At 32.4% G+C, this 8045-nt stretch overlaps 1 long non-coding RNA gene across 2 annotated transcripts; it reads right to left on the reverse strand.

The window, feature by feature from the left end:
• Positions 1 to 4552: 4552 nt before the first annotated feature.
• LOC105771942 (uncharacterized) lies at positions 4553 to 7122 on the reverse strand. 2 transcript variants are annotated; one of them, XR_008196905.1, is made up of 4 exons: positions 6606 to 7122; positions 6375 to 6485; positions 5116 to 6295; positions 4553 to 5030 (listed from the first exon to the last, which is right to left on the reverse strand). It is a non-coding gene; the product is annotated as an uncharacterized LOC105771942 (long non-coding RNA). The 2 variants fall into 2 exon arrangements; XR_008196904.1 differs by having other exon boundaries at positions 4553 to 6295.
• Between the last annotated feature and the right edge of the window lie 923 nt (positions 7123 to 8045).

An 8045-nucleotide genomic window follows, 5' to 3' on the forward strand; every position in this document is an offset into this window, starting at 1 on the left:
TTATAGAGTAAAATTTATTTCAATTATCAGCTTCAACTTCATGTAATATTTAATTTAGTGCTTATTTCTTCCTATATATAATTTTTCACAATTACCCCAAACTTTTACACATATTCAATTTAGTCCCTAAAACCGAAATAAGCTTATTTTCACAATTAATCCTTATACCTATTGAGCCGAATTTAATTACATTCCAAATCAACCCTCTAATTCTAAAATTTTACAAGGAAACCATGTCAAATTTAACAACTTAACAACTTAACAAAACAAAATCACTTTACAAACAAGTCCAAACTCATTATCAAGCTTCCAACTAAACCATTTCTATATAAAAAAAACATCTAAGATTTATCAATGAAAAATTTTAAAATCTTTAACAGTTTCGAAAGCGGAGGTACATGTTAGTTGGACCTAGCTGCAACAATCATAAAAGCATAAAATCATAAAAACCAAACGTTGGCCGAAGCTTCCAAGACTTTTAAAATGGTGATTCGGCTAGGAGAATGAAAGAATGAAGTAGATGAAGTTTAATTTACCTTTTTGTTTTATTATTATAACTTAAACATTAAAAAATAAACATTTTAACTATAACTTACTTAATTAAAGTTGAAAAACCGACCACTAGTTTTAATAATGTCCTATTTGCCATTTAAATCCAACCATTAATACTTTTAAATTAATTTAGTACTTAATAGTGATGAATTTTTACAGCTTTTTACGGTTTAGTCCTTTTTTAATTAACTAATTAAACAATAAAATTTCTGAATCAGACCATCACATACCAAAATAGTAACTCCGTAAATATTTAATAAAATATTTACAATTTGGTTTTCAAAAATGAAGTCTCGATACCTCATTTTTCGAAACCACTTGACTTTTGGGACAACCACCTATACTACTCATTTTTTCAATTTACTAAAATTTCATCAAATCGAAATATATTATAAATTATAATTGAATCATATAATTTAAATACTAATTATTACAGATTTACTTATTGGATTTGTGGTCCCAAAACCTTTGTTTCCGACACCATTGAAATTAGTTTGTTACAAGTGCAAAGATAGTTACCCATTGTGGGATGCATATGTCAAGATTGTTCTACAAAATTTCATTTTCAACAGATTCGTTGAAGTTCTCAGATATGGAACTTGTAGATGATGATGATGTGTGATATGCCCCCGGTTCCATTGATTAGTCCGAGTCGTATAGTTACCCGATTGTTAAAACAAAGAAGAATCGTTTGAGTTTGAAATGTTGTCGGATATTAGGCTAGGTGTGGTTTTAGGGTGTCAAAGGATAGGATTAAAGAAGAAGGATAATCAAATGAATAAGGCTTGGTGGTAAGAGAAAAGGAAACTCGTTAATTGGAATTAAAAACGAGAACTTAAGAACAATAATGAACCAACTCTTCGATTGAAGGTTGACCCGAAACTTATAGGTTCTAAAGTTGTTAATGAGAAAGAATAGGGAAACCTCAACCCACTATCTAAAATAGATAGGAACCTTGGTATAATTTGAGTTGAATGCCACACAATTTCGTGATAAGTTCGGTTGAACAAAAACGGGTTGACGCCACTAACTAGTTAGATAAGTCAACAGAGTTTTTGGATGAAATTTAAGAGAAGAATTCTCTCAAAAATTTGAAAGCAATTCATTAAGGTTTCAAAAGTCTTTTACAAAGTGATTTCAGCCTGAATTTATAGGCTTTACATGGTAACCGAATAGGCAATCTTAGGAGCTAAGTAAATGGCTTGAAAAATTCCAGAATTTGGAGGAAGGTTCCTTGAAGCTTTCCTTGAATAGAAAACGTCATTAGCTGCTCCCAAATGACTTAATTGAGCTGGAAAAATGAGTGGCCTTATTGGATACTGAGATGCAAACAATTTGGACAGCAGCTAGCTTAAATGAGCTTTAAATGTACTGCTTGGGGCAGCCAAACATTCATAGGAGTAATTGAGCAGCTTAGGATAGCTCAATGGTCTTGTGGTGTGAAAACTAGAATAGAAATAGCCCATTGTGTGTGAACAACCAGAACCGAAAAGCCTTAGCATGTGAAGGGGCTTCCAGCAATGTGAAAAGAATTTATTTAGCTGAATAGACATCTAGGATACTTCAATCATTAGCTCAATTTATTCTCTATCCATGCATGTGTGCCCTTTAGCTGAATGGTCACCTTGTTTACACCAATAGTCAGCACACCATCTTTAAGTCTTTCATGCACCTAGGATGTCCAAGAGAAGTGTACCTGCAGCAAATACATTCAATAAATTAAATGCAATTTAGACACATTAATTCGGCAGCAAATAACACTAAAATCCTGCACATTAAATTTGGCAACCCTTAGAACATAATTAAAACAAGTTTGAGTTTTGGACAATTTAATTATTTAACATAAATTCAGCTGGACTTTGGACATCATTAAAGCATGTAATAAAATTAGACACATTAATAACATGCATTAAAATAAAACACATTTATCACAAAATTTAATATGTCCAGATTTTAGTAAATTAATCAATCTTAAGCTAATTAACTATTTAACTAATCAGCAACTTAATTTATTTATTCCAGCAAATTCAACGCAAACTAAAGGTGAGCTCCTCAAGCTAAATTTGAGCTAATTGAGCTTGAAGGAGGTTGCATTGGTTGCTTGGTTCGATGTTCTCAAGCTGTCCAGCCACGATATTACACCAAATCCCATCTATGAGAGCTAAAACTCCTTCCTTGAATCTTTTGGCTCAAGCACGAGTTATAGGACCCGTTGGGAACCCCAAGGGTTCGTCGGCAGCCTTAGTTGGTTCCCTAGCCACGGCCATATCAATGTGGCTACAATGGTCACAATTTAGTTCCCACTTGAGATCGAGAACCCTGACCGGTTGAGTTATTTGCAGAGTTAACCAATCACGAACCCATTCAACTTGTCCGTCAAGTAAGTCAACATCACATATTTGACTTTGATCTTAATTTGTATTGGGAAGATCAGTCAAGCTATGGAGGGACATTGCAAACGTTCAAAAATCTAAACTACGGTGGTTGTTTGTATAACAACCCATTCTGGGTCTCGTTCTAGACATACATCCAGAGGTATTGGGCACCATAGTAGATGGTGATGAAGGGTCTAAAAATGAAGATTTTTCCCACCAATTGTTAGAGTATGCCCAAAGACCAATCATGAGATGGTTTTAATTACATACTCGTTTTACCTTGTTTGTTAATATAAGGCAATGCCATTGTTATTTTAGTTTCTTTTTCTTTGTGTATAAATAAATTGATTACTAATAAAGTCGTAAGAATAATATGATAATTCTTAAAAAGTCCTTATTCAAGTATTATTCTAGGATTGGACAATAATAATGCATTGAGACTAATGTGTAGTTGATTGATGAGAAAGTGTTGTCATTGACATAGGGATGTCAAAATCAATACATGAGCATGTGTTAGAGAACAACATATTGGACTAACCTGCCATGAGCATGTTTTTTGGATTATTATGTAATAGTCACAAATATTACTCATACTTGAGATCATCATTGTCTGAACATCGTGAGTTGTATATTTTGATATAGTCAAACATCTACCGTAACAAATTGAACTATAAAGACTAATGTTGCGTATACCATAATCCATGTAGTGGGATATGATTTATCAGGATATGATTTATCTCTCTTCCATAGTAAGAGTAATATCTTGGGCCACTTGATGAAGTAAGACTAGAAATGCATGGTCATGCTCAATTAAGTTGATATGAGATATCACACTTTTTTGTTTAACATAGTCTACTTAGATTATCAAGAAATATGATATTTGACTATACAAGTGTGACTATACCATGATTTGTGTCCAATCTAGATATAAAAGATAAAAGGATATGAGCTCAGACCTTTCCTCATACATTAGCAATAATGTTCATGTCAATCGAATTAAGACTCCATCGACATTAATTTAATAAACGGAAAAAAATAACCTTCACATGACATAATAGTTTTCATTTAGCTCTAAGTTGCATGTTATATATTTTATCACACGTGCAAGAATTATTTTAATTATTGTTAATATTATTGATCATGTATAGAGATATAATTTATTATGTTGAAAGGTCATAGAAAAATAATTCTATAAAATTTATTTACATTGTTAAAATTTATTATTATTAAATTTTAAATTATTTATTCTCTATTTTTTATTTATCACAGATATCTTTTTGTTTTGGAATTTAGATAACAACCAATAAATCAATTATTATATCTTTACTTTTTATTAATTGAACTGTTATTTATTTTGAAGATTATGGACGTAAATAATGAAAATAAATTGAATGTCTGATTATTTCTTTTTAGATCTTTATTTGATAGGGATTAAAAATATAAAGTTTTGTATTTATAAAGATTTCGAGTTCAATTTTTGTGACAATTGGTAGAGTTAGGGATTAATCAATAGTTGAGGTAAAAACACGTTTATAATGAATTTGAATATTGTTAAGCATGAATGGTTGTTAATAAAATGAGGAGAGAATGAGAAATTTTCAAAATTATGATTGTCTTGGTATACATTGTGTGAGATCGATGAACAGAAAGACTACTGTATGAGATATTAGAGCTTAAAAGTCCTATTCCAGGGAGATGGTGATGGCCAATTTTTACACTTTATGTGAAATTGATGAGCAAAAAATTATGTGATGGGATATTAGAGACTTTAATTGTTGTTTGACCTAAGCCGGGAGGAAAGCATGTAATTGAAGTTTTGCAATTGAGCCTAACTCAATGAATTTTATCACTTGAATTGGGTTGAATTGGTTTTGCAACAAAATGTCCACCATAAAATGTAGGTTCTGCTGGTATAGGAAGCGTTATACTGTCACTCCCCAACATGGAAACGATAGTTGACATAGTTGGTCTATTTGCTGGATCTACTTGCACGCACAATAATCCAATTTGAATGCATTTAAGCACCTCAGCGGGCACACTCGACTCAACAAGATGCTCATCTATTAATTCCATTCCTTCACCTTTTGACCATAGTTTCCATGCCTACAATTATTACTTAGAATTAGCCTAATGTATATAATATAGTATTAGTCTATTTACTGAAGATAGAGAGGATAAGAAAACATACAAATGTCAAGAGGCTTTCACCGTGTTCCTAAAGTTGAAACCCATTATTTTGTTTTCCATTTATGATCTCCAACAAAATTACTCCAAAACTAAAAACATCAGATTTGATTGAAAAAGTCCTTCCATATCATATTTAGGTGCCATATATCCACTATTTTATTTCATAAGAAACAATGATGAAAAATTAAAACAAAATTAGATAATCATATAAAACTTTAAAAACCCCAAACTAATTTTTAACTGCTAGCCATGAAACATACTAGATCCATTTCTTACATGGGATCCTTCTAACTTACATGATATTGATACAGAGTACATATTTCTTGGAAAGTTGAAATTGGCAACAACTAATAATAAAGAAAATGTCAAACTATACATGAGTTTTTGGGGAAGAGTCTAAAACACTTACTATGTTCCAACTATTCTATTTGTATTTGCTTGATTTTGATCTCTACCAAAAATTTTTGCCATACCGAAGTCTGAAATTTTCGGATTCATTTCATGATCAAGTAAAACATTACTTGCTTTAAGATCCTTGTGGATAATTTTAAGACGAGAATCTTCATGTTGATACATGATTCCTCGTGCAATTCCTTTAATAATGCTAAATCATTTTTGCCAAGTTAATTGCATAGCCAAGCTTGAATCTGATAAATGCCCAAAAAGGAGAGAAAACGACACACCTAATCACATATTAAAATTTTTTCATGTACAAGATAATGATGCTATTTAAAGGTTCAAGTATCAAACCCAACAACAACATGTCAAGGCTTCTGTTGGGCATGGATTCATATACAAGCAACATTTTGTTTTTCTCTAAGCAACATCCTAAGAGCCAAGCAGCCCTTGATCGGAAGTTATTGAAAGCCTTTTAATTGCAATTTCTTTTCCATTTGGTAGTGTGCCCTGGAAATTAACAAAATAACATACATAGTTGTTCACTGTGTAACAAAAAATCCTAATCATAATTACCTTGTACACAAGGCCAAATCCACCTTGTCCGAGCTTTTTTTCATCACAAAAGTTATTCGTCGCTGCTTGTAAAATATCCAATTGAATAGAAGGAAAGTCCAGAGATCTTCCCACGTTTTCTAAATTAAAATCTCCGCTCGAGTTCTCATGAGGAACGCTTCCCAGTACCAAGTCAAGTAATTGAACTTCTTGGGTATCTTCTTTATCCTCTGTAACAAAACATAATGTGATCGGCATAAGATTATAGCAAAATTTTGTAAATGGCAGTATGATCTAATAGTGGATTACCTTGAATGTTTATCCTTTTCTAGAGGAAGAAATAGTAAGCAGAAAGCAGAGCTAGTCCAAGAGCCGCTGATAAACTTGGAACCCAGATTGATTTATTTAGTTTCTTTTCATCTGATTTTTCGTTTATCCATGATAAAAGAGATTGTATCAAAATCTTGGAAACTATTAATACAAATTCAGATTGACATCAGTTTACTCATTGGAATATTCATATAGCAGATGCGTGTTTACCTTTTGTTATAGTGAGAGAAGTACCAGGTGCGAGTGGTGGAGAAAAACATGGAGCAGTAGTAGCTGGATTTGGTACATAAAAACCATGCAAATCCCACCCCAACCAACAGTTGGGGTTCTGAATACGAGCTCCTTGCTTCTGATGGTAGCATACTTTATAGAAACACCAATTCCCTTAGGCAGGAATCACAATTATTGTGTGCTAATTTTGGATTGCACTGCGTTAATGCATATATAGTTTTAGATGCTATAAAATTTGCTTTCTCGGTTGCGTACTTGAGAGTAGAAGAGCCGTTGGAAGCCTTTGTCACCACACTGCCCATCAAACTCTCCCAAACTGTATCAAATTGTTGTAAGTTGGAGGTGATGTTGCGGTTGTTATGGACAAAAGTAGTAGGGTATATTGGTTTTTAATCAGCAACAAAGTTAAAAAAACAATCAAAACCGATTGTTGAAGTGTTTGAAAGATTAAAACAGAAGCAAAAACAAAGAGAAAAGTTAATGAACAAAGTGATTTCTTCATTACTTGAATAAGAGCATTGTTACATACATAAATAGATCAAAATACATTGAAAGAGACCCTCCAGGTTTCCACATGGAATTTGGACACCAACTCACCTCTCTCTTCACTTATTTTGCATACTTTTTGACTTGTCTAAGTCACAGTTATAAAGTAATTTTTCAAATGAATAAATTCATTCTAAACAAAAATGAGACTTCTGATTGAATTAATTTCATTTAATTATACTATTATGGAATCACTTTTCCACCATTCCCATTTTCCTTTGAAGTTTCTTGGGGTTCTTTGAACTTTCTACCTTCAGATCTATTTGCCATTAATTAGCCTTCTTGAGCTGATTAGTACAGTATATTGTTTTAAGACTCGGAACCTACCCTTGTTATGAAAAACATTGATAATTTCACATAGAACCATAAGTGAATAACGGTTTAATGCTCTGGTCCCCATTGAGACGGAATTTTTGACTCAAACATTTGAGAGGAGACTTGTACTCACAATGTTCCCACAATTCTGTTTGTATCAGTATGAGTCTGATCCAAACTGAACAACTTCGCCATTCCAAAATTTGAAATTTTAAGATTCATCTCCGCGGTCTAATAGAATATTATCAGCTTTTAAGTCTCTATGAATAATTCGTAGTCGAGAATCTTCACGAAGATAGTGAATCCCTCAAGCAATTCCCACTATGATTTTGTTTCTGAGTTCTTAGTTCAATAGAAGATGCTTGGTTGGATCTACAAATTTACAAAAATCAAATAACTCACTTCATGGTAACATAATGCTAACTATTAGGAGAAATGAATAACAAACAGAATGACCAGCTCAGCCCATCCAATTCTCATCCAAGTCTAGCTCACCAGGCTTAACAAATTCACCTTTCTTTGTCTCTTATGAAATTATTCCTTTACAAATTCTATTAT

The sequence above is a fragment of the Gossypium raimondii genome, chromosome 6, assembly GCF_025698545.1.
Source record: "Gossypium raimondii isolate GPD5lz chromosome 6, ASM2569854v1, whole genome shotgun sequence".
Lineage (NCBI taxonomy): Eukaryota > Viridiplantae > Streptophyta > Magnoliopsida > Malvales > Malvaceae > Gossypium > Gossypium raimondii.